General features: G+C 44.2%; 1 long non-coding RNA gene across 1 annotated transcript; it reads right to left on the bottom strand.

Moving 5' to 3' along the window:
* Positions 1-7712: 7712 nt before the first annotated feature.
* On the bottom strand, positions 7713-19174 carry LOC120928665. The gene is made up of 2 exons (XR_005747291.1): positions 19092-19174; positions 7713-7842 (listed from the first exon to the last, which is right to left on the bottom strand). It is a non-coding gene; the product is annotated as an uncharacterized LOC120928665 (long non-coding RNA).
* Between the last annotated feature and the right edge of the window lie 5306 nt (positions 19175-24480).

The following is a 24480-nucleotide window of genomic DNA, read 5'->3' as shown; positions in this document are numbered from 1 at the left end:
GTAGGACTGACGTCATCGATTGTGTCTCCCCTATAAAGGGGATGACACGATCGATGTCCTGCCACAGTGAAGCACGGGGAAGCCGTGTTTACATACGGCTCTCCCCGTTCTTCAGCTCCGGGGAGCGATCGCGACGGAGCGGCTATAAACGAATAGCCGCGCCGTCGTCCCGGGTTCACTCCCCGAGGGAATCCGCCCGCCGCACGCAGCGGGGGGGGGGTCGGATCGGACCCCCCACCCGCTAGAAGGCAAGGACGTATATATACGCCCTTCTGCCTGTCCGTGCCATTTTGCGGACATAAATAGTCGTGCGGCGGGCGTTAAGTGGTTAATAGGCTGCAGTATTCAACTGAGGTTTAATAGAGTAGCTGTTGCTGGATATAGTTGTAGGACAATTTTCAGTTTTTAGCGCTGTCACACTTTGAATGACAATTGCATGGTCATGCAACACTGTTCCCAAACTACATGTTTTATTATTTTCTTCCCATAAATAGAGATTTCTTTTGGTGGTATTTGATCACCACTGAAGTTTTAATTTTTTGGTAAACAAACTAAAAAAGACAGATTAAAAAAAAAAATATATAATAGTTTTCTTAGTTTCTGTTATAAAATTGTGTTTTCTCCTTCACTGATGTGCACTGATGAGGCTGCACTGACGGGCACTGTTGAGGTGGTACTGATGGGCACTGATGAGGTGGCACTGATGAGGAGGCACTAATATGTAGAATTGATGGGCACTGATGCTTACTGATAGGTGGGACTGATAGGCACTGACAGGCGGCACTAATGGGCACTGACAGGCAGCACAGATTGGCACTGACAGGCGGGACTGATGGGCACTAATAGATGGCACTAATGGGCAGCACTAATGATGATGTACTGACAGCCATTACTGACGGCACTGATTGGCATCTGTTTAGAGCACTGACAGGCGTTACTGGTTGGCACGTTGGTGGGCACTGACTGGCATTTTTATGAGCAGTGACTGGCATCTGATGAGCACTGATTTGTAGCAGTGGTGGGCATCTCTGATGGGAGCTGCATTGACAATCAATGTGCTGATTATCAGCGCAGACCCCCCTCTAACAGGAGAGCTGCCAATTGGCTTTCCCTGTCAGCGCTAACAGACTAAAGCCGTTTACTGGAACTCCCTGGTTACACGCTGTGATTGGTCACAGCTGATCATGTGGTAAAGAGCTAACATCATAGGCTCTTTACCACAATCGGAGTTGTGGTGTGTCAGAGTGACAAACCACACCAGACCACCGATTGCCACGCTGCACACCCCCGTGGGCGTGCGATCGTGGCTTATCCTGCTGGACGTCATATGACGTATAGTCAGGATAACGCAAGCACCGCCCGTCCGCCATTCTGCTATAGGCCGGGCGGGAAGTGGTTAAACATTTTTGCGCAGTTGTCAGCTTATGATGAAAATAGGGAAGAGTTTTAATAAAATAGTGTACCAAGTGAAGTCTTAAACACTATGGCCCGGATTCACGTACAACGGCGCATCTTTGTGCCGGCGTAGCGCATCTCGTATGCGCTACGCCGACGTAACTCTGAGAGGCAAGAGCAGTATTCACAAAGCACTCGCTCCCTACGTTGCGCCAGCGTAACGTAAATTGGCCGGCGCAAGCCCGCCTAATTAAAAGTAGGAAGGTAGTGGGCGTGTTACATTTAAATTAACCGTGACCCTATGTAAATGAAGTGCCGAACAAACGGCGCATGCACGCACATGCTCAGAATCACGTTGCATATACTCCCTAAGATACGACAGCTCAATGCCTACAATGTGAACGTAACCTACGCCCAGCCCCATTCACGTACGACTTAAAACACGACGGCTGTTCCGACGTCCATACCCTAACATGACTTACCCCTGCTTTAGGTGGAATAACTTTACGCCGGACGTACGTCTTACGTAAACGGCGTAGACTACTGCGACGGGCGTAAGTACGTTCGTGGATCGGCGTATCTAGGTCATTTACTAATTCAATGCGTAAATCAATGGAAGCGCCCCTTGCGGGCAGCGTAAATATGCGCCCAAGATACGGCGTAGGAGACTTACGTCGGTCGTATGAAGCCAAAATTCAGGCGTATCTTGTTTGCTGAATAAGGCGCATGGATACGACGGCGCATCTGTGGACTTACGCAGTGTATCAGAAGATACGTCGGCGTAAGTACTTTCTGAATCCGGGCCACTACTGTCTTAAAAAATGAGTCATGCAGTTATTGTTACATTAAATGACACATACTAATGCTGCTAAATTTCTCTGGCAATTTTGGCGTCAATGATCTCTGGTCACACACAAAAGGATTAAACAGTTAGTTGCAAATCATAAAAGATGGGGAGGGACAGGGAGGTGGGAATTCAACACTACAAAGAGACTAAAAGGTATGAAACTTTGGACTTTTCATAACTCTCCCGAACCCCCCTCGCAGTGCATGAAGCATGGTCCATAAAGACATGGATGAGCGAGTTTGGGCTGAAGGAACATGACTGGTCTGCACAAAGTCCTGACCTCAACCTGATAGAACACCTTTGGGATGCCTTTGAGCAGAGATTGCAAGCCAGGCATTCTTGTCCAACATCAGTGCCTGACCTCACAAATTCACTTCTGGAAGGATGGTCAAACATTCCCATAGACACACTCCTAAACCTTGTGGACAGTCTTTTCCAGAAGAGTTGAAGCTGTTATAGCTGCAAATGGTGGGCCAACTTAATATTGAACTCTAAGGACTAAGACTGGGATGCCATAAAAGTTCATGCCCGTGTAAAGGCAGATATGCCAATACTTTTGACAATAAAGTATATGTGTGATATGCCAGTACAGGTTATGGGACAATATCATCAGGGCTGCTGATAGGGTGGGACCACCAGCCCTCCTGTAGGGGGCCCTGGCACACAGAGGGGCCCGGACAGCAGGAGGATCGGTGAAGAACAATGCCCTCCGTGTCTCTCACCCAGGTTTCTCCCCCTCTCGTCAGGTAGGCTGTATGGGGCCCCATGATTCCTAACAGTGGCCCTGAATATCATAGCTGCAGATAGAGGAGATCTCAGAAAGAATTATGTTTTACCCTTAAGTCTTTCAGCAGCTGCAGCCTGATTACAATGTTTAGTCAATGTGTACATTTTTACACACATCTTAAAGTGTCCGTCAAGGCAAAATTAAAAATATATGTATTTCATAAATCTCTGCAATTCATGAGCATTTCCCATGTTTTCTCCTTTTTACATGCTGCAAGTACAGACAAATAACTATTCATGTGTCAGAAACATAGTATGCTCCTATACCTTCCACTTTGACATGACAAAGTGTTCCTTTGGCTCTGAATTCCAAAGTACCGTATATACTTGAGTATAAGCCGACCCGAATATAAGCCGAGGCACCTCATTTTACCACAAAAAAATGGGAAAACTTTGAGTATAAGCCTAGGGTGTCCATCTGTATGCCTCACTGTGCCTCACTTTGCCTCACTGTGTCCATGTGCATGCCTCACTGTGCCTATGTCTCAATGTGCCCATGACTAGACTGACGTTTAACATGGGGAGTCTATGGAAAGGGTGCCCTGCTTTGAAAAATCAGTGCTCCCCAGCCATAGGTCCCCCAGACAATAAACTTTGCACACTTGTGGAGGAGAAATGGGACTATATGTGTGCCAAGATCCGGATCCAGAGAATCTATGACCGTCCGGTACCGGGTCCCCAAATTCACCGGAGAAATGATAGTTTAACATAGGAGTCTATGGAAGGGGTGCCCGAGTTTGAAAAATCGGTGCTCCCCGGCCCTAGGTTCCCAAGACAATTAACTTTTCACACCTATAGCAAAGAAATGGGGCTACATGTGTGCCAAGATCTGGGTCCAGAGAATTTATGACCGGCCGGTACCGGGTCCCCAAATTCACCGGAGAAATTATAGTTTAACATAGGAGTCTATGGAAGGGGTGCCCGGGTTTGAAAAATCGGTGCTCCCCGGCCCTAGGTTCCCAAGACAATAAACTTTGGACACCTATAGCAAAGAAATGGGGATACATGTGTGCCAAGATCCGGGTCCAGAGAATCTATGACCGGCCGGTACCGGGTCCCCAAATTCACCGGAGAAATTATAGTTTAACATAGGAGTCTATGGAAGGGGTGCCTGGGTTTGAAAAATCGGTGCTCCCCGGCCTTAGGTTCTCAAGACAATAAACTTTGCACACCTATAGCGAAGAAATGGGGCTACATGTGTACCAATTTCCGGGTCCAGGGGACCTATAACCGGCCGGTACCGGGACCCCAAAGTCACCAGAGAAATTACAGTTTAACATGGGAGTCTATGGAAGGGGTGCCCGGCTTTGAAAAATCGGTGCTCCCCGGCCCTAGGGCTACATGTGTGCCAAGTTTGGCCAGTACCGGATCCCCAAAGTCCGGGAGATCAGGCACATAACTGTGACTCAAGTATAAGCCGAGGGGGACATTTTCAGCACAAAAAAATGTGCTGAAAAACTCGGCTTATACTCGAGTATAGGTGTGTTGTCAGACATGCCTTCTTCATTTTTGATGCTTTACAAAGAACATAGATCTCTCTTCATCTTCTTCCCCACTCCTGATCTCAATAACCCCTCCTTGTGCAAAGGCAATGAGCACTTCACAAGATTTCTAGCAACATCATAAAATAAATAACAAATAAAACTGATTTAACAATATAAATTTTAATGGTATGTTCAGCAGACCAAAAAGGAGAAAATAAGAGAAGTTCATTGTTGAGGGTCTACATACATTTAGAGTCTAGATAAGCACATTTTTTTTTCTGTAGTAACCAAATAGCAAGAGCAGATGCTGCTAAGATGCTATGTAAATAGGGTTGACACCTGTCCAGGATTTACCCAGACAGTACGGGTTTTGAATCATGTGCCCGGGTTTCAGTCCACCTAAAACCACATTATTCAGACCAGGCTGTGGCTCCCCAAGTAACCAAGATAGTCTTACGCAAATCTATTGCCGTCCGGGAGCTGCAGGCAGCTGTTTGGGGGCAGGTTTAACTGGAGGGTGGGGTGATAATGTCATCAAGACAAATTTGGCCACACCCAATGAGTGCCAAGGCGCGTTCTTTGCACTACATTTCTACTCTCCTTGTGGCACCCAAATCCCAGGTCTTTTATAAATCTTTAGTGTTTACAGTAACAACAAAAAAATGAAAAACTGTCCTTTTCTACAAAAGTGTTCGGGTTTGGCTTGAAGAAAAGGTGGAAACCCTACATGTAAATGATACTAAAAAGCACATAACAGTAAAAACTGTCAGGCCCCGTACACACGACCAGTTTCCTCGGCAGAATTCAGCTTCCGACCGAGTTTCTGGCTGAATTCTGCCGAGGAAACTGGTCGTGTGTACACTTTCGGCCGAGGAAGCCGACGAGGAGCTCGACGAGGAAATAGAGAACATGTTCTCTATTTCCTCGTTGTTCTATGGGAGCTCTCGTCCCGCCGAGCTCCTCGGCGGCTTCAGGGCTGAACTGGCCGAGGAACTCGATGTGTTTGGCACGTCGAGTTCCTCGGCCGTGTGTACGAGGCCTCACTCTTTCATGCAAAACAGCTTTTGGTCAGTGGGGCTGTTTGTGTTTGCACCAGTGGCGGTGCGTCCATAGAGGGCGCAGGAGCGCCGCCCCCTCTTTCTCCTGCACCGCCACTTCCACAATACATAGATTTATGCATTGCATGAATCTATGTATTGCCACTGCCGCCCACTATTCAGATGGCCGGCCCCCTGGTGAGTGCCGGCCATCTGAATAACGGCAGCTGGTTGGCTTTGGAAGTGCCTATCAGAGCCAGCGGCAGCACAGTGGCAGCATTTTACAGGGCACAGTGGTGAAAATTGATGGGCACAGTGGCGAAAATTGATGGGCCCAGTGGCGAAAATTGATAGGCACAGTGGCAGCATTTTACAGGGCACAGTGGCTACAATTGATGGGCACAGTGGCTACAATTGATGGGCACAGTGGTGACAATTGAAGGGCACAGTGGCTACAATTGATGGGCACAGTGGCATCAACTGATGGCACAGTGGTAACAATTGATGGCACAGTGGCTGCGTTTGATGGCATGGCACAGTGGCTGCGTTTGATGGCAAAGTGGCTGCGTTTGGCATGGCACAGTGGTGACAATTGATGGGCACAGTGGTGACAATTGATGGCACAGTGGCTGCTTTTGATGGCATGGCACAGTGGTGACAATTAATGGGCACAGTGGCGACAATTGATGGCACAGTGGCTGCTATTGATGGCATGGCACAGTGGCTGTGTTTGATGGCACAGTGGCTGCGTTTGGCATGGCACAGTGGTGACAATTGATGGACACAGTGGTGACAATTGATGGGCACAGTGGCGACAATTGATGGCACAGTGGTGACAATGGGCACAGTGGCGACAATTGATGGCACAGTGGCTGCGTTTGATGGCATGGCACAGTGGTGACAATTGATGGGCACAGTGGCAACAATTGATGGCACAGTGGTGACAATGGGCACAGTGGCAACAATTGATGGCATAGTGGCTGCGTTTGATGGCATGGCACAGTGGCTGCGTTTGATGGCAATATGGCTGCGTTTGGCATGGCACAGTGGTGACAATTGATGAGCACAGTGGCGACAATTGATGGCACAGTGGCTGCATTTGATGGCATGGCACAGTGGTGACAATTAATGGGCACAGTGGCGACAATTGATGGCACAGTGGCTGCTATTGATGGCATGGCACAGTGGCTGTGTTTGATGGCACAGTGGCAGCGTTTGGCATGGCACAGTGGTGACAATTGATGGACACAGTGGTGACAATTGATGGGCACAGTGGCGACAATTGATGGCACAGTGGTGACAATGGGCACAGTGGCGACAATTGATGGGCACATTGGCGATAAATGATGGCAAAGTGGCTGTGTTTGATGGCATGGCACAGTGGCTGCATTTGATGGCATGGCACAGTGGTGACAATTGATGGCACAGTGGCGACAATTTATGGCACAGTGGCGACAATTGATGGCATGGCACAGTGGTGACAATTGATGGCACAGTGGATGCATTTGATGGGCACAGTGGCTGCCTTTGATGGGCACAGTAGCTGCATTTGATGGGCACAATGGCTGTGTTTGATGGGCACAGTGGCTGCAATTGATGGCACAGTGGATGCATTTGATGGGCACAGTGGCTGCCTTTAATTGGCACAGTGGCTGCGTTTGATGGGCGCAATGGCTGCGTTTGATGGGCACAGTGGCTGCAATTTTTTTCGTTTGTTTGCGCCCCGCCAAAAATGTTGAGCACCAGCCACCACTGGTTTGCACTCTGGTTCAGAACATGATATGCTTAACAATGGGGGTTATTTACGAAAGGCAAATCCACTTTGCACTACAAGTGTAAACTACAAGTGCAAAGTGCCCTTGAAATTGCACTGAAAGTGCACTTGGAAGTGCAGTCGCTGTAAATCTGAGGGGTAGATCTGAAATGAGGGGAAGCTCTGCTGATTTTATTATCCAATCATGTACAAGCTAAATGCTGTTTTTTTTATTTTCCTTGCATGTTCCTTCGGATCTACAGCGACTGCACTTCCAAGTGCACTTTCAGTGCAATTTCAAGGGCACTTTGCACTTGTAGTTTGCACTTGTAGTGCAAAGTGGATTTTCCGTTTGTAAATAACCCCCAATGATTGAACATATAATGAAGGACACAATAAAGGAAACCCCCTTGCTACATATATGGTTTTATTATTTAATATGAATTACAAGAAAGTTGCAGAAAACATGTACATAGAATTATTGATGTTCTTTATGGAGGTTTCAGGGACATTCCAAGCCTGGGCAGTTTTGGTGAGGACCTTTAGTGAAAAGAAGAGAAAAGACAATTTCAACAATGTGAATAAAATATAATATGTACAAAAGTCCAATCCACAGTTTAGTTGATATTCTCCAAAGATGCTCAGTGTCCAAAAACAATCAGTGATAATGGTTCACAAGAAATGATTCTGTACACCGAGTGTAATCAGCCACCAATCTCACCAGTTGCTCACCTCATTCATGTATATACAAGCGCCTTGCCCTTTAACCCGGCTGCAATAGCTCTCCAGATGTACTCAGGAGCTATATCAACGCTAGGGATCTCCACACTCTCCAGAAAGCAATTAACATTACAGTACCTCCAGTGAAATACCGTTCAAAAAGGAATTGCGAATGCTCATTGTGCAGTTAGTATTTAAAACACCATACATTTATATAAACATTGAAAAAATCCAGAGAAATATACTAACATATTTCAGTGCACAAATCCTGTGCTCTAGAAAAATTTGCTGCTTTAAAACAACGTTGCCCCCATAGGAAGCAATGCCAGCCTGGATTTCACGTACAAGTGTGCTTCCTTCCTGATTAAGATGCTGACGTCATCAAGCTATGACCCTAACATATTTCTTCACACCCACCACTGTTCCTCATGTATATCATACCTCCCAAAATTTTATAAATCCAATGCGGGACATCTTGTTGAGCGGGGGGGGGGGGGGGTGCCGGGGATCAAAGTTGTTGTGGGGGGGGGGGTCAAGGTTCTTGAGCGGGGGGGTCAAAGTTCTTGAGCGGGGGGGGCGGGGATCAAAGTTGTTAACCGGGGGCGGATCAGAGTTGTTGAGCGGGGGGGGTCAGAGTTGTTGAGCAGGGGGGGGGTTCTCCTACCTGTGCAAATACCTATCCCGAATCCCCGCCAGCGCCATCCACCTGTAGCACCCCTTTCCACCTGCACCACCATCATCCACCATGGTCCGTATTTCCCGTACTGTGATTGTGCGTATAGCGGTCATGTGTGGAGGCGGGACTTCTAGACGTTCGCAGACAGGCCAGCCCCATGACGCAATACGCCCAATCACAGGCCAGGCACCGGACAACAAACATGGTAGGGGAAACCAAACATGGAGGTACGGAATGTCGCCCCCCGTAATGTCGCGCCCGGGGGCCCTGTTTTGCGGGAATCTAGTCTGGTCCGCGGGACCACGGGACACACTTAGAATTGCGGGAGGATCCTGCGGAATCCGGGACGGTTGGGGTGTATGAGTATATATACAGTGGGGATAAAAAAATTTGATCCCCTGCATATTTTTGTAAATTTGCCCACTTACAAATAAATGGGTCTATAATTATGGTCATAGGTGTATTTTAAATGATAGAGACAGAATATTAAACCTAAAATCCAGAAAAAAAACCTGCAAGACAAAGGCATAATAAGCTAGTATGCATAGCATACTAGCTCATTATGAATTGCTTACCTTAGATCAGTGGTTCTCAACCTTACTAGTGCCGTGACCCCTTGATAAAATTTCCCAAGTTGTGGGGACCCCTAACAGTAAAATTATTTTCGTAGCGTGGGTTGTCAGCACCCAAGGCAAGACAAGCAATTTGCGCCCCTAACCCACGGACATTTAGCGCTCCCTGAGTCTCTTCCACTCGTAAAGTATTAAAACCCCTTATAGTACATTTTAGGATGTACCACTTTCTATGTTCTCCTTACTTTCTCTTTTATCTCTCTATCCTAATTTCCATTTCCCCCCCCCCCCCCCCATCCCTCACTCTAGCCGCCTTTCTTGTTCTTTCTCTTCCTGTTTCTTTGTTACTTCCCCTCTTTTCCTTTCATTTCCACATATTCTCTATTTCCCTTTGCTTCTTGGTTGGGAGGGGGGAAATGGGATGAGTGGCAATGCTGGGGGAGAGTTCTAATCAGCCAACATAGGTGCTCTTGATCAAGGTCATCTGCTGATCTGAGAACTGCAGTGAGGACTTTTAATGGGAACTATAATCACAGGTAGTGTTACTCACTGTGTTTTCGACTTTGTGTGGTGTTTCGTAGCAGTGACACCTCTACCGAAATCAGGAGATAGGGTCTCCTCCAGCCCCTCCCACTTCATATTCCTCACCAGTCAGCTGACCTCTAGTCTCTGCCCCCCAGCCATGTCGTGAACTGAATGGGCGGCTGCAAAGAAGCTGAGTGGGCGGCCGCGGGCTCCAGGGACAGCCCTGCTGGGTGGCCGCAAAAAGGCTGGGAGAAAGGTGCAGGCTTCAGGAACAGCCCAGGATTTAGTGACCCCTGGTTGTTGTGGTGTGGTGTGTTGTGACAGAAAATGTTTGCTACTTAATATATTGCCACCGCAGTTGTCATTGCTGCTGCAGCAGTAGCAATGCATGAGGAAGAAGAGGAGGAGAACCGGGGGCGAAGAAGACGTCGATATTGGGTACATCCCATCATTGCCAATCGTAAAGATAGGAGTCAATTTTGGGTCCTCTATAATGATCTTCGTGCACATAATGAATTTCTTTTTAACTATACACGGATGTCAATTAACAGGTGAGAACATCTGTGTACGAGTGGACTAGTTGTTCACACGTTGAATGTTGCTAATGGCCACCTCTTCTTATTCTAATTCTCAGTTTTGATGAGTTGATTGGCTTGGTGTCTAGCCATCTAGAGCTTCTTAATACTAGGTTCAGAATAAGTATTTCACCTGTGAAAAGACTAATTATTACATTGAGGTAAGTTTTATCTCCACACCTGCCTCTCTCTGGCATAGTTGGAGGGGTTAGGGTTTTGCAGGGGTTATGGTTAGGGTTAGGGTTTGGGGATTGGCAAGGGCTAGGGATAGGTTAGGATTAGGCTGGGGTTAAAGTTAGGCGAGGGCTAGGGATAGGGAATGGCGAGTAATAGTAATAGGGATCGACTAGGGTTTGGAAGGGGTTAGGGTTATGCTAGGGTTAGGGTTTTGTGGGGGTTAGGGTTATGCTAGGGTTTTGTGGGAGTTAGGGTTAGCCTAGAGTTTATGGGGGTTAGAGTCGGGGTTGTCCCAATACCACTTTTTTAGGACCGAGTACAAGTACCGATACTTTTTTTCATGTACTCGCCGATACCAAATACTGATACTTTTTTTTAATGTCATGTGACAGTTTTCAAACCACAATACAGACTAATGATATGAAGAATGCTCCTTACATTGGTGGTCAGTGAGAAGAATGTTCCTTACATTGGTGGTCAGTGGGAAGAATGCTCCTTACATTGGTGGTCAGTGAGAAGAATGTTCCTTACATTGGTGATCAGTGGGAAGGATGTCCCTTACATTGGCGGTCAGTGGGAAGAATGTCCCTTACATTGGTGGTCAGTGAGAAAAAAACTCCTTACATTGGTGATCAGTGAGAAGAATTTTCCTTACATTGGTGATCAGTGAGAAGAATGTCCCTTATATTGGTGGTCAGTGGGAAGAATGCTCCTTTACATTGGTGATCAGTGAGAAGAATGTTCCTTACATTGGTGATCAGTGGGAAGGATGTCCCTTACATTGGCGGTCAGTGGGAAGAATGTTCCTTACATTGGTGGTCAGTGAGAAGAATGCTCCTTACATTGGTGATCAGTGAGAAGAATGTCCCTTATATTGGTGGTCAGTGGGAAGAATGCTCCTTTACATTGGTGGTCAGTGAGAAGAATGTCCCTTACATTGGTGGTCAGTAAGAAGAATGCTCCTTACATTGTTGGTCAGTGGGAAGAATGCTCCTTAGATTGGTGGTCAGTGGGAAGGATGTCCCTTACATTGGTGGTCAGTGAGAAGAATGCTCCTTACAATGGTGATTAAATCGAATGATTTGCTCATTATCAAGAACGTCTCTTTTTTTGACCTGTTTGGAGCACATTGTTCCTGAGGGAATAACCAGGAAGTGAATGTGCGGTGGAAAAATGTGCTTGGGAGGGGCTATTATGCTGAAAGGATTGGGTGGGACAAGGGTCAAAAAGCTGCTTGTGCTTACAGCTTGTGCTTACAAAGTCGTACTGAAATCGTACTAAAATCGTGTCTATATTATTCAGGTACGATTTGCATGCTACTTGAGGGTTTAACATTGAGGTCTATGGACATCAACTCGCATGGAAGTTGGACCAAAGTAGTGCAGGGACTACTTTGAAGTCGGCACTACTTAAAGTCGTGCCAATATGAATGGTGTTCATTGAAAATCATGGAGAAGGACTTGTCATATGATTTTGCAGTACAAAATCGTGAGACAAGTTGTATAAGTGTGAAAGGGGACTAAGTAAATAAACTTCATTGTGTACTTAAAAGTGGGGTATGCCTGTAGTGCACTTTGCTTTTAAAAGATTTATGAAGAATTTTATTTTCCACTAAGAACCGCCCTCACAATATTAGTTAAAAAAACACATGTCAGTATGCAGAATAAGTTGTCAGCCAACAGTTCAGGTGCTCAGATGGATCAAGGTTTTGGCTAGATCCTCTGTTCTGTCTCCATGCCTCTAAGGAGCTCTGTCCCCTACGTGTTACGTCAACAGTTTGACTTCATCAAAGGGCATGGGGTATATGAACTTCACATTGTGGTATTTTTAGTTTATATATATATATATATATATATATATATATATATATATATATATATATATATATATATATATATATATATATATATACAGTGATGAAAATAAGTATTTGAACACCCTGCTATTTTGCAAGTTCTCCCACTTGGAAATAATGGAGGGGTCTGAAATTGTTATCGTAGGTGCATGTCCACTGTGAGAGACATAATTAAAAAAAAAATCCAGAAATCACAATGTATGATTTTTTTTAACTATTTATTTGTATGATACAGCTGCAAATAAGTATTTGAACACCTGAGAAAAACAATGTTAATATTTGGTACATTAGCCTTTGTTTGCAATTACAGAGGTCAAACATTTCTTGTAGTTTTTCACCAGGTTTGCACACACTGGAGGAGGGATTTTGGCCCACTCCTCCACACAGATCTTCTCTAGATCAGTCAGGTTTCTGGGCTGTCGCTGAGAAACACGGAGTTTGAGCTCCCTCCAAAGATTCTCTATTGGGTTTAGGTCTGGAGACTGGCTAGGCCACGCCAGAACCTTGATATGCTTCTTACAGAGCCACTCCTTGGTTATCCTGGCTGTGTGCTTCGGGTCATTGTCATGTTGGAAGACCCAGCCTCGACCCATCTTCAAAGCTCTAACTGAGGGAAGGAGGTTGTTGCCCAAAATCTCGCAATACATGGCCCCGGTCATCCTCTCCTTAATACAGTGCAGTCGCCCTGTCCCATGTGCAGAAAAACACCCCAAAGCATGATGCTACCACCCCCATGCTTCACAGTAGGGGTGGTGTTCTTGGGATGGTACTCATCATTCTTCTTCCTCCAAACACGGTTAGTGGAATTATGACCAAAAAGTTCTATTTTGGTCTCATCTGACCACATGACTTTCTCCCATGACTCCTCTGGATCATCCAAATGGTCATTGGCAAACTTAAGACGGGCCTTGACATGTGCTGGTTTAAGCAGGGGAACCTTCCGTGCCATGCATGATTTCAAACCATGACGTCTTAGTGTATTACCAACAGTAACCTTGGAAACGGTGGTCCCAGCTCTTTTCAGGTCATTGACCAGCTCCTCCCGTGTAGTCCTGGGCTGGTTTCTCACCTTTCTTAGGATCATTGAGGCCCCACGAGGTGAGATTTTGCATGGAGCCCCAGTCCGAGGGAGATTGACAGTCATGTTTAGCTTCTTCCATTTTCTAATGATTGCTCCAACAGTGGACCTTTTTTCACCAAGCTGCTTGGCAATTTCCCCGTAGCCCTTTCCAGCCTTGTGGAGGTGTACAATTTTGTCTCTAGTGTCTTTGGACAGCTCTTTGGTCTTGGCCATGTTAGTAGTTCGATTCTTACTGATTGTATGGGGTGGACAGGTGTCTTTATGCAGCTAATGACCTCAAACAGGTGCATCTAATTTAGGATAATAAATGGAGTGGAGGTGGACATTTTAAAGGCAGACTAACAGGTCTTTGAGGGTCAGAATTCTAGCTGATAGACAGGTGTTCAAATACTTATTTGCAGCTGTATCATACAAATAAATAGTTAAAAAATCATAAATTGTGATTTCTGGAAAAAAAAATTTTGATTATGTCTCCCACAGTGGACATGCACCTACGATGACAATTTCAGACCCCTCCATGATTTCCAAGTGGGAGAACTTGCAAAATAGCAGGGTGTTCAAATACTTATTTTCCTCACTGTATATATATATATATATATATATATATATATATATATATATATATATATATATATATATATATATATATATATATATATATATATATATATATTATTATTATTATTTGTTTGCACACAAATTTATATAATTCTACTCTAAACCGTTAAGTCATTTTGCACTGAATTTGGGTGTCAATATTGAGTATCTTTTAATTGTATTGTGATTGCGTTGCACTTTTCAAGGAATAATACTTTATGTCACAAATGTAAGAACATTCATTTAACTCTAATAGACCCCTGGTGTCTCCCTAAAGATAATCTGTCAACCTCTTTGTGATAGTAATAAAGTAAAGTAAAATAAATCAATAAAATGTAATTAAATACATTTAAAAAATGTTTTATAGAAAACCCCCAAGGTTTTCCAGGGCCACTGATCAGGGTTAACTCTAATTTAATGAACTTTAAAGATTTTTTAAAAAAGTGTTGCCTATAGCTGATTTTGAGTCTCTTAACTTTTTGCTGTTTCATCTATGGTTTATATTTACTCAACACAATCTAGTGTCTTCAACTTTACAAAAAAATTGAATTATATTATGTTTATGTGCACTAAAATAAATTTAAGTGTGTTTTTTTTTTTTTAAATATATATTTGAAAAACAGTTGCGCAAATATTGTGCAGCATATAAATGTGCAACTGCCATTTTCATTATTCTACAGCACATGTCAAACATAAGGCCTGCGGGCCGAATCCGGCCCTCCAGGCCATTTCATGTGGCCCTCGCACCTCTCCTCACCGCTACAGGAGAGCTCCAGCCCTCCTCTGGTCCTACTCCAGACCCTTAATTTCTGCTTTCAAGCAATGCATCTTCCCAGCAGCAGCATAAGGAAAGGGGGTGCACTGTGATGTAAGGGAGAGTGGAGGACTCAACTTCTGATGGTGGGGTGGCTCTTGACATCTAATGTAAGGGTAGGGGATGTGCTGGACATCTAATCTTACAGATACCACCGGCCCTTTTGAGGGCAATCATAATGCTGATGTGGACCACTTTCTTTCACAAAATATGTAATGCTTGGGGATCTAAGTGGTATTAAAGTTTCATCTTTTTTTTTTAAAACAAAAAATAACAAACATGCCATACTTACCTGCTCTGTGCAATGGTTTTTGCACAGAGCATCCCCGATCCTCTTTTTCTGAGGTCCTCCACCTGCACTCCTGTCCCCTCCCCCATGGCCAGTACCCCCAATATCAAGTCATTTGCTATAGGGGCATTGATGCATGCATGCATGCTCGCTCCTGAGCTGTGCTCTATGCGCCCATAAGACACAGAGAGCTGTGTCTTGGCCCCGCCCCCACTCTCTCCTCATTGGCTTGCTGGCTGTGATTAACAGCAGAGGAGGAGAGGGAATCCCGGGACAGATGAGGCTCTTGTGCTGGATTGAGATGGGGCTCTAGTGAGTATTAGGGGGCTGTAAGGAGGGGGGGGGCAGCACACAGAAGGTGTTTTTTACCTTAATACATAGAATGCATGAAGAAAAAAAAAAAACCTTTAGCCTTTACAACCACTTAAAGTGGATGTAAACCCGAAAATGTATTTATTTATATTTGATGTCACAATGTACAGTATAACATTTCCTATCATCTGTACCCAGTCTTGTCACACAGAGTTAACCCAGCTCTGAGCAATCCTCTTTTATTGTTCAGTGAAATAAAACGGACTTACAGAGAAAAACCTTAGTCCGTTCCGCCCCCTTGCTGTGAATGACAGGTTATTTACATATCTCATGCACTAGCCTGGAGACAGGCATTATTTTTACATTCCCACCCCCACTCCTTTTCTGAAGTCATGTGGTTACTTGTCTGGATTTTGACTGGATGTTAGGGATCAGAGCAGAATTTAGTGTAAGAAATACATAGGAAAAAGTGCATGTTGACAAGTGGAGTGTAGAGGAGGGCGGGGAGTCTACTGACATCACGACTCCACCTACAGAGCTCCAGACAACAGACCCACCCACAGAATCTGCAGTTTTTCAGTTCTTATAACAGACAGAGGAGAGACATTTGACAGGAAAGGATATATGCAGAAGGCATCTATATCATTATAGATCAGCACTATGGCAGTAGTTTAGAAAGCATGAGAGTGGGTTTACATCCACTTTAAGGTATTTTTCAGCCCAAAAATGTGTATTTTATCAGGCTACAGATGTTAAATGCAACTTTTTTTGCATTTTTCCAGGGAGGAAAAAATAGTGCTATGGGAGTAAATGCTAATGGGTAGATAAATAGTGCATTTTATATACAACTATACAAATCAAACCAAAAATGAGGGACATGTAAGGAGGAAAGAGGGACTTCAAAACTGTCTTTTTAAAATCAGGGACAGTTGGGACCCATGCTTACCACTCAAATGTTGCTGGACACATGGCTGAGCCTTTCTTGTTTTACTGGTAAAACAACAGGAACACAAAGATAGGAAATCACACCACAACTATGTATTTCGACTGAACAATACACCACAGCAAACACTACCACCTAGTGGCAAAATGACTAACCATAGTATAATATATGAGAATAATTGTTGCACTTATGTCTGTATGAACAGCATGCTAACAAATAACTTTTATAATAAATAACTTCACATTAAAAGCAGCTAGAAAAGTTAGACAGGGCTTTGGTTAAAGCTCTATACTGCTGATTAAGAATATCAAAATAGTTAAATTTTCATAGTTTTTGTTGACTAATGCCGCGTACACACGATCATTTTTTTCAGCATGAAAAAAAACGTTGTTTTTCAGCATGTCCAATAAACTATGTTTTCCCAACTTCATCATTTAAACGACGTTGCCCACACACCATCGTTTTAAAAAAATGATCTAGCAAAGCGCAGTGACGTACAACACGTACGACGGCACTATAAAGGGGTAGTTCCATGTGGATGACGCCACCCTTTGGGCTGCTTTAGCTGATTCCGTGTTAGTAAAAGACGATTCGCGCTTTTCTGTCTGTTACAGCGTGATGAATGTGCTTACTCCATTATGAACGGTAGTTTTACCAGAACGAGCGCTCCCGTCTCATAACTTGCTTCTGAGCATGCAAGGGTTTTTTACGTCGTTTTAGCCCACACACGATAATTTCTTACAACCCGAAAAACGACATAGTTTAAAACGACGTTAAAAAATGCAGCATGTTCGGAAAAAAAAATTTGTCGTTTTTCAGAACCTGAAAAATGATGTGTAGCCCACACACGATCATTTAAAATAGTTGGATAGGTGGATAGATCTTAATATGCAGTAAATACAAGACAACCAATGAACATTGATAAATTAGAAGCATTTTTAAAAATGTCTAAACCAGTAACTGGCTACAAATTTTTTTTAGAGATATAAAAAAAAGGTTTTAATAAATTTAACCTATCAAATTTTATTTAGCATACAAATTGAAATGAAGAATAGACACCAAAAGTTGGCTGCAAGTAGAGCTTTGATAAGCTCTAAATCACATTCAGTATGTTTATGTAGTCTTTTAATCCTGGACCGACTGTCCTCACAGGCTCCATCTTCAACAACCTGGGGCTCTGGCAGCCCCTTCCCTGCCCCACAAACCAATGGCAGTAATAGAGGGCTCATTATTTTGTGGGACAGTCTGACACTGGATAGCAAGGGGAATTCTCTATTGCTTTTAGTGAGTTGTGACATAACCTTGAAACTTTTGTTTTAAGCCCCGTACACACGACCGGTTGTCCTGCCAGGAAACTGCCAAGAGAGCTTTTGGCCGGGAAAACCGGATGTGTGTATGCTTCCTCGCAGTTTTCCCGACAGGTAAACAGCCTGGAATCCCGGCGGGAAAATAGAGAACTTTCCTATGGGAAACACTGCGAGGCAGTGCCGAAGGAGCATACACACGGCTGGGATTTCCGGCCAAAGCTCTCATGGTGGTTTTCCTGCTGGGTTCTCGGCTTTCCCCTCGGTTTTCTCTGCGGACTTTTTACCACCGGGAAAACCAAGTGTGTGTACAGGGCTAAAGAGTGAGGCCTTGTACAGACGACCGAAAATGTCCGATGAAAACGGTCCACGGACCGTTTTCATCGGACATGTCTGCTGGGAGGTTTTGGTCTGATGTGTGTACACACCATCAGACCAAAATCCCCGCGGACAGAGAACGCGGTGACGTAGAAGACACCGACGTTCTCTGACACGGAAGTTCAATGCTTCCACGCATGCGTCGAATCAATTCGACGCATGCGCGGGATTTTGGGCCGCTGGTTATATGTCATAACCAGCGGACATGTCCGATGAGTCATACTGACCATCGGACATGTCCGACGGACATGGTTCCAGCGGACAAGTTTCTTAGCATGCTAAGAAACTTTTGTCCACTGGAAACCTGTCCGCTAGGCCAGGAAACCCGTCCGCTAGGCCGTACAAATGGTCGGACATGTCCGCGGAAACTGGTCCGCGGACCAGTTTCAGCGGACATGTTCGGTCGTGTGTACGAGGCCTAAAGAGTACAGAGCATAGGTGTGCGCATAGGTGAATCTGTTGTGCACAGGGTGACTAGGGTGTGCCTGGGCACACCTGGCACACCCTGTGCGCACGCCTATGGTACAGAGCCATATTTGGTAAGCACTGAGTCAGCTTCAGTTTTTATACAAATTTTGCACTTTGGAGTGCCACACCATTTCCCTTTAAGTACCAATTTATTTACTTATTTTAATATTTAGCAAAAGTACTGTACTGTGCACAATTTTTTTTTCAGTGGCACTTGAGCAGCAGTACAACCCCTTCATAATTTTTGCTATTATAGTATATCTGTGTTGCATCAGACATTGGCAAAGCATGCCCCAGTGATTTGTAGTGCTGAATATATAGTTGCTTCATGCTAGTGAATAACATAGAAACAAGTAGGAATAAGTATTATACATACGCTTCCCTGCATTGGCTAGCCATAAGCATTAGCATGAAGGTCATACAGACTTTAGAGGGATCATTAAAACTGATCTTTCAAGGATATGACTGTTCAGAAAAAAACAGTAGCCCTAAATAGTACATACCTTAGGCGTCATGAAAATCTGTCAGAGTTCCTTAATACTCTTTTTCAGGCTTTAATATAGAGAGACTTGATAATGGAGGCTTGAAAAAGTAAAAAAAGAAATGCTAATTATGCTTAAATTCAATTTAAGAAGTAGCTCTTCATATAACTTTTGTAATTTAGTACAAGGCACATTCTTCATGAATAGAACAGTTAGGATACTGTAATTAAGCTACCCTTGAGACGATTTTGTCAGCCATTTTGTTCCAGTAGACTTATTTGAATAATTAGCTTGTATTTTGGCTTTAGAAGTAACAGTGAATTTTTTTTTATAAGAAATATTCTCAAACCTAATTAAATGACTCTGCAATGAAGTTTGAGCATTTTTTGGAGCTAAAATCATATACAGTAGATAACTACCTGTATTTGCTAGGTGCATGCCCTTTTTGCGATTCGGCACTGCATCGCTTTAACTGACAATTGCGCGGTCGGGGCGACGTGGCTCCCAAACAAAATTGCAGTCCTTTTTTTTCCCACAAATAGAGCTTTCTTTTGGTGGTATTTGATCACCTCTGCTGTTTTTATTTTTTGCGCTATAAACAAAAATAGAGTGACAATTTAAAAAAAATGCAATATTTTTTACTTTTTGCTATAATAAATATCCACAAAAAATATATAAAAAACATATTTTTTCCTCAGTTTAGGCCGATACGTATTCTTCTACATATTTCTGGTAAAGAAAATTGCAATGATTCAGATTAGTTTGCACAAAAGTTTATAGCTTTTAAAAAATATGGGATAGTTTTATGGCATTTTTATTCATATATTTTTTTTTACTAGTAAAGGCGGTGATCAGCAATTTTTTTGTGACTGCAACATTATGGCGGACACATCGGACACATTTTTGGGACCATTTTCACAGCCACTGATTACTTTGAAAATGACAGTGAAGGGGTTAACCACTAGAGTGCGCTAAAGGGGTTAAGTGTGTCCTATTGTGTGTTTCTTACTGTAGGGGGCGTGGCTGGATGTGTGACGTCACTGATCGTCGTTCCCTATGACAGGGAACAGACGATCAGTGACAAGCCACAGAGAAGAACGCGGAAGGTTTGTTTACAATCTCCTCTCTCCATTCTTCAGCTCCTAGTGGAACCAATTGCCTTCAGAAGTCACCTAATTATTTAATAGAGTCTATCTGTGTGTAATTTAATCTCAGTATTAATACAGCTGTTCTGTAAAACCCCCAGAGGTTTGTTAGAGAACCTCAGTAAACAAACAGCATCATGAAGGCAAAGGAATAGACCAAATATCTTCTGGGTCTAGCGCACAACACGGTGACATCAGAACGTCGTTCCTCCCAACGTTTCGTCACTAGAGGGACGTGGTCACGGGATACCCGTGACCACGTCCCTCTAGTGACGAAACGTTGGTTGGAACGACGTTCTGACGTCACCGCGTTGTGCGCTAAACCCAGAAGATACAAGCTGCTAATCGAAGAGCTGTATCACACCAAAAGTAGTGTATGCATTACCTTAAAAAACGCACTGCAACCAGATTGTGTGGTACTTCTTTACCATGGGATCCGGTGCAGGCAAACACACTGTGTTTAGGGTGTCCTTAACATTGCATTGACATCCACTGCAGATCGCAAGTGAAGTGCGTTTTGAATACAGTGTGGGAAACATACATGGAACCCAGGTGTCTCGCAACCACGTTTTGGTGCGAACAGGCTACTAATCAGATATGTTTCTCCGATACATCAAACATTAAAAACACTAGTTTTCCATAACTACCCTTCACGATTTGATCCAGCACTTCTTTGTTTCTAGTATGCCTCTGTTCCCCCCACCCCGTGGACTCCCCCCTTCCCTCACCCCCCTTTTCCTTCTCACCTATCCTATTTTTATATGGTCCTCCTCCTGTTCTCCTCTTCTTCCTATCTTTTTTTCATGTCTCTCTGGCCCACAGGCCTGGTCCTGCTGGGATTGGACACGTGGAGAGAAAACACTTTTTATATATGGCTCTGCAAGACCACCATCACATAAAGGGATTGTAAAGGTTTGTTTTTTATTTTCTAAATAGGTTCCTTTAAGCTAGTGCATTGTTGGTTCACTTACCTTTTCCTTTGATTTCCCTTCTAAATGTTTTTTTTCTTTGTCTGAATTTCCCAGTTACTGTTTCTCCTCAGTAAGCTTGCCCCCATCATCCGAGCTGTTCTGGCTGGGTGTTAGTCAGTCAGAACAGCTTACTGAGGAGGAACAGGAAGTGAGAAAAAAAAACATTTATAGCTGGATTCAGAGAGACCGCCGCATCTTTAAGGCGGCGTAGCGTATCGTATTTACGCTACGCTGCCTTAAGTCAGAGAGGCAAGTACTGTATTCACAAAGCACTTGCCTCCTAACTTACGGTGGCGTAGCGTAAATGGGGCCGGCATAAGCGCGCCTAATTCAAATGAGGCTGGGGGGGGCGTGTTTTATGGTAATGATTGGTGACCCGATGTGATTGACGTTTTTTTTTTTGTACATATCCCAGTGTGCATTGCTCCAAAGTACGCCGCAAGGACGTATTGGTTTCGACGTGAACGTAAATTATGTCCAGCCCTATTCACGGACGACTTACGCAAACGACGTAAAAATTTAAAATTTCGACGCGGGAACGACGGCCATACTTAACATTGTCTAGGCCAGCTATTTGTTGGAATAACTTTACGCCGGAAAATGCCTTACGTAAACGGCGTATCTTTACTGCGACGGGCGCACGTACGTTTGTGAATCGGCGTATCTAGGCATTTACATATTCTACGCTGAACTCAACGGAAGCGCCACCTAGCGGCCAGCCTAAATATTGCACCCTAAGATACGACGGCGTAGGAGATTTACGCCGCTCGTATCTTAGCCTAATTTAAGCGTATCTGGTTTCCAGAATACGCTTAAATTTACGACGGCGCAGATTCAGAGTTACATCGGCGTATCTACTGATACGCCGACTTAACTCTCTCTGAATCTGGCCATTAGAGAAGAAATCAAAGGAAAAGGTAAGTGAACCAACAATGCACTAGCTTAAAGGAACCTATTAAGAAAATAAAAAACAAACCTTTACAACCCCTTTAAACCTAGTCCAGCATGCTGTCACTTTACCGGGACTTAGGAGCCGATGACAACCTCTTGCAGACCTCATGTGATTGCCCTTGGACTCCCAAGGACTTGCTTATATTTATGTGTCTTGGACTAATCTTCTTGATTTTTGACGTTTTTATAATTATCCCTCCCTGATGTATCCACCAATGTATCTGTATCGTTCTTTTGATCTGTCATTTAAAAAAAACTCTTTGTACAGAAAAGGAAAAAAAAACACTAATATTCCACTGTATTCCACTGTAAAGATTAAATAGCTATGAAAGGCCACTGAAACACAATATGTGAGAAACCAAGTGCGTGTTTGTGTTAAGGGATTAATCATCCTAGATATACGTCATCATAACCAATACACTACAACCTGTAGTGTTCAGACTTTAATACCGCAGATGTGCACTGAATTTATAGCAACTGATTTGTTCTCTGTTTGGAGGAGGGTCTTGCCCCTGCTGCTCATCAAAGCAACTTTTACTTTGACGTCTACATCTCGCAGCTCACAAGTCAAATCCTCTGAGTGCCTATGGAAGAGCTTTGAAGCAGGGGAAGCAAGGGAGGATGTGCTACCATGCAGCTGAATACTAAATACAACATTCCGAAAAAAAAAAACTTTATACTTTTTGTTCCTTTATACCTCACATATGCAACATATTTCCATAGCTGGCTGTAAATTTGAAGGTAACAGAAAACAGGGTGCACACAGAAAAGGTTGGGAGGTGTCCTTTATGCCCCTGTGGTGATATACTTTTCCTGCATGCAGAACACTCATAATGCTTCCCACTACGTATATTGGTAGGGAGTATTATTAGAATTTTCCGAGCCAGAGAAGAGGGATAATAACCATAGATTTTTTACTTTCAGGCCTCGTACACACGACCGAGGAACTCGTCGGAAAAGACACATCGTTTTCCTCGACGAGTTCCTTGTTAGGCTTGTCGAGAAACTCGACAAGCTTTCTTTGCGTACACACTGTCAAGACCAAATCTCCTCGTTCTCAAACGCGGTGACGTAGAACACATACAACGGCAGGGGAAGTTTGATTCCACTGGCACAACCCTTGGGGCTGCTTTTGCTAATCTCATGTTACTGCGTGTTAAGTAAAAGTTTGGTAAGAGACGATTTGCACTTTTCAGACTGTTAGGCCCCGTACACACGACCGAGTTTCTCGGCAGAATTCAGCCAGAAACTCGGTCGGAGCTGAATTCTGCCGAGAAACCCGGCCGTGTGTACACTTTCGGCCGAGGAAGCCGACGAGGACCTCGGCAAGGAAATAGAGAACATGTTCTCTATTTCCTTGTTGTTCAATGGCAAATTTCGGCTCGCCGAGATCCTCGGCGGCTTCACAAGGAACTTGACGGGCAAAACTATGTGTTTTGCCCGTCGAGTTCCTCGGACGTGTGTACGGGGCCTTACAGCGTGACAAATGTACTATCTCCATTACAAACGCTACTTTTACCGAAGGTGCCCTCCCGTCTCATACTTTATTCTGAGCATGCACGGGTTTCTAAGCATACACACGAATGTGTTTCTCGTCGAAAACCAGCCCGACGAGGAAATTGAGACTCCCGTCGAGGAAAAAGAGAACTTGTCCTTTTTTTTTCTCGTCGAGTTCCTCGACAGTTTCCTCGAGGAGAGACATACACACGACCGGTTTCCTCGACAAAAAAGCTCTGCCACCAGGTTTCTTGATGGATTCTGTCGAGGAAAATCGGTCGTGTGTACGAGGCCTAACAGTCATTGAGCAATGAATATTGCTGTATTACATTGCCATTCTCTTGCTATGGCACTAAAAGCAATCACTGACTGCAGTATTAGACCCAGTATGCTTCATAGAGTATCTTATATCCACGCCAAGGGGTATATGTATGAAAAACAATTGCATAGCTCTTCATCCAACAAAATTGCATGTGAGATTGTTCTGTGCAAAATAAAATGTTTTCAGGTTATATAGACTGCACATTTACTGTACGGATGGTAAAAATACTGCACTCTGGCCACTAGATAGAGCTGAGGAGCATACTTATTTCCTATAATGGTCTGCACCATGGGCGTAGCATAAGGGGTTGCAGGGGTCACAATCGCAACCCCACCCCTATCCCCAGGGGGCCCCTGCAACCTCCCTGTCATAATATCATATCCTCTACAAAGTCCAGCTTCGATCTTCCCTAGGGCCCCACAGCCACACTCCAGTACTGGACTTCCACTATGCCTTCCACAGTCCACACCCCTCTGTTCTCATTGGCTGGGGAGAAGCTGTGAGGCATTTCTTGAATGGAGAGG

Source organism: Rana temporaria, chromosome 2, assembly GCF_905171775.1.
Source record: "Rana temporaria chromosome 2, aRanTem1.1, whole genome shotgun sequence".
Taxonomy (NCBI): Eukaryota; Metazoa; Chordata; class Amphibia; order Anura; family Ranidae; genus Rana; species Rana temporaria.
This window is presented reverse-complemented; position numbering and strand designations above follow the sequence as displayed.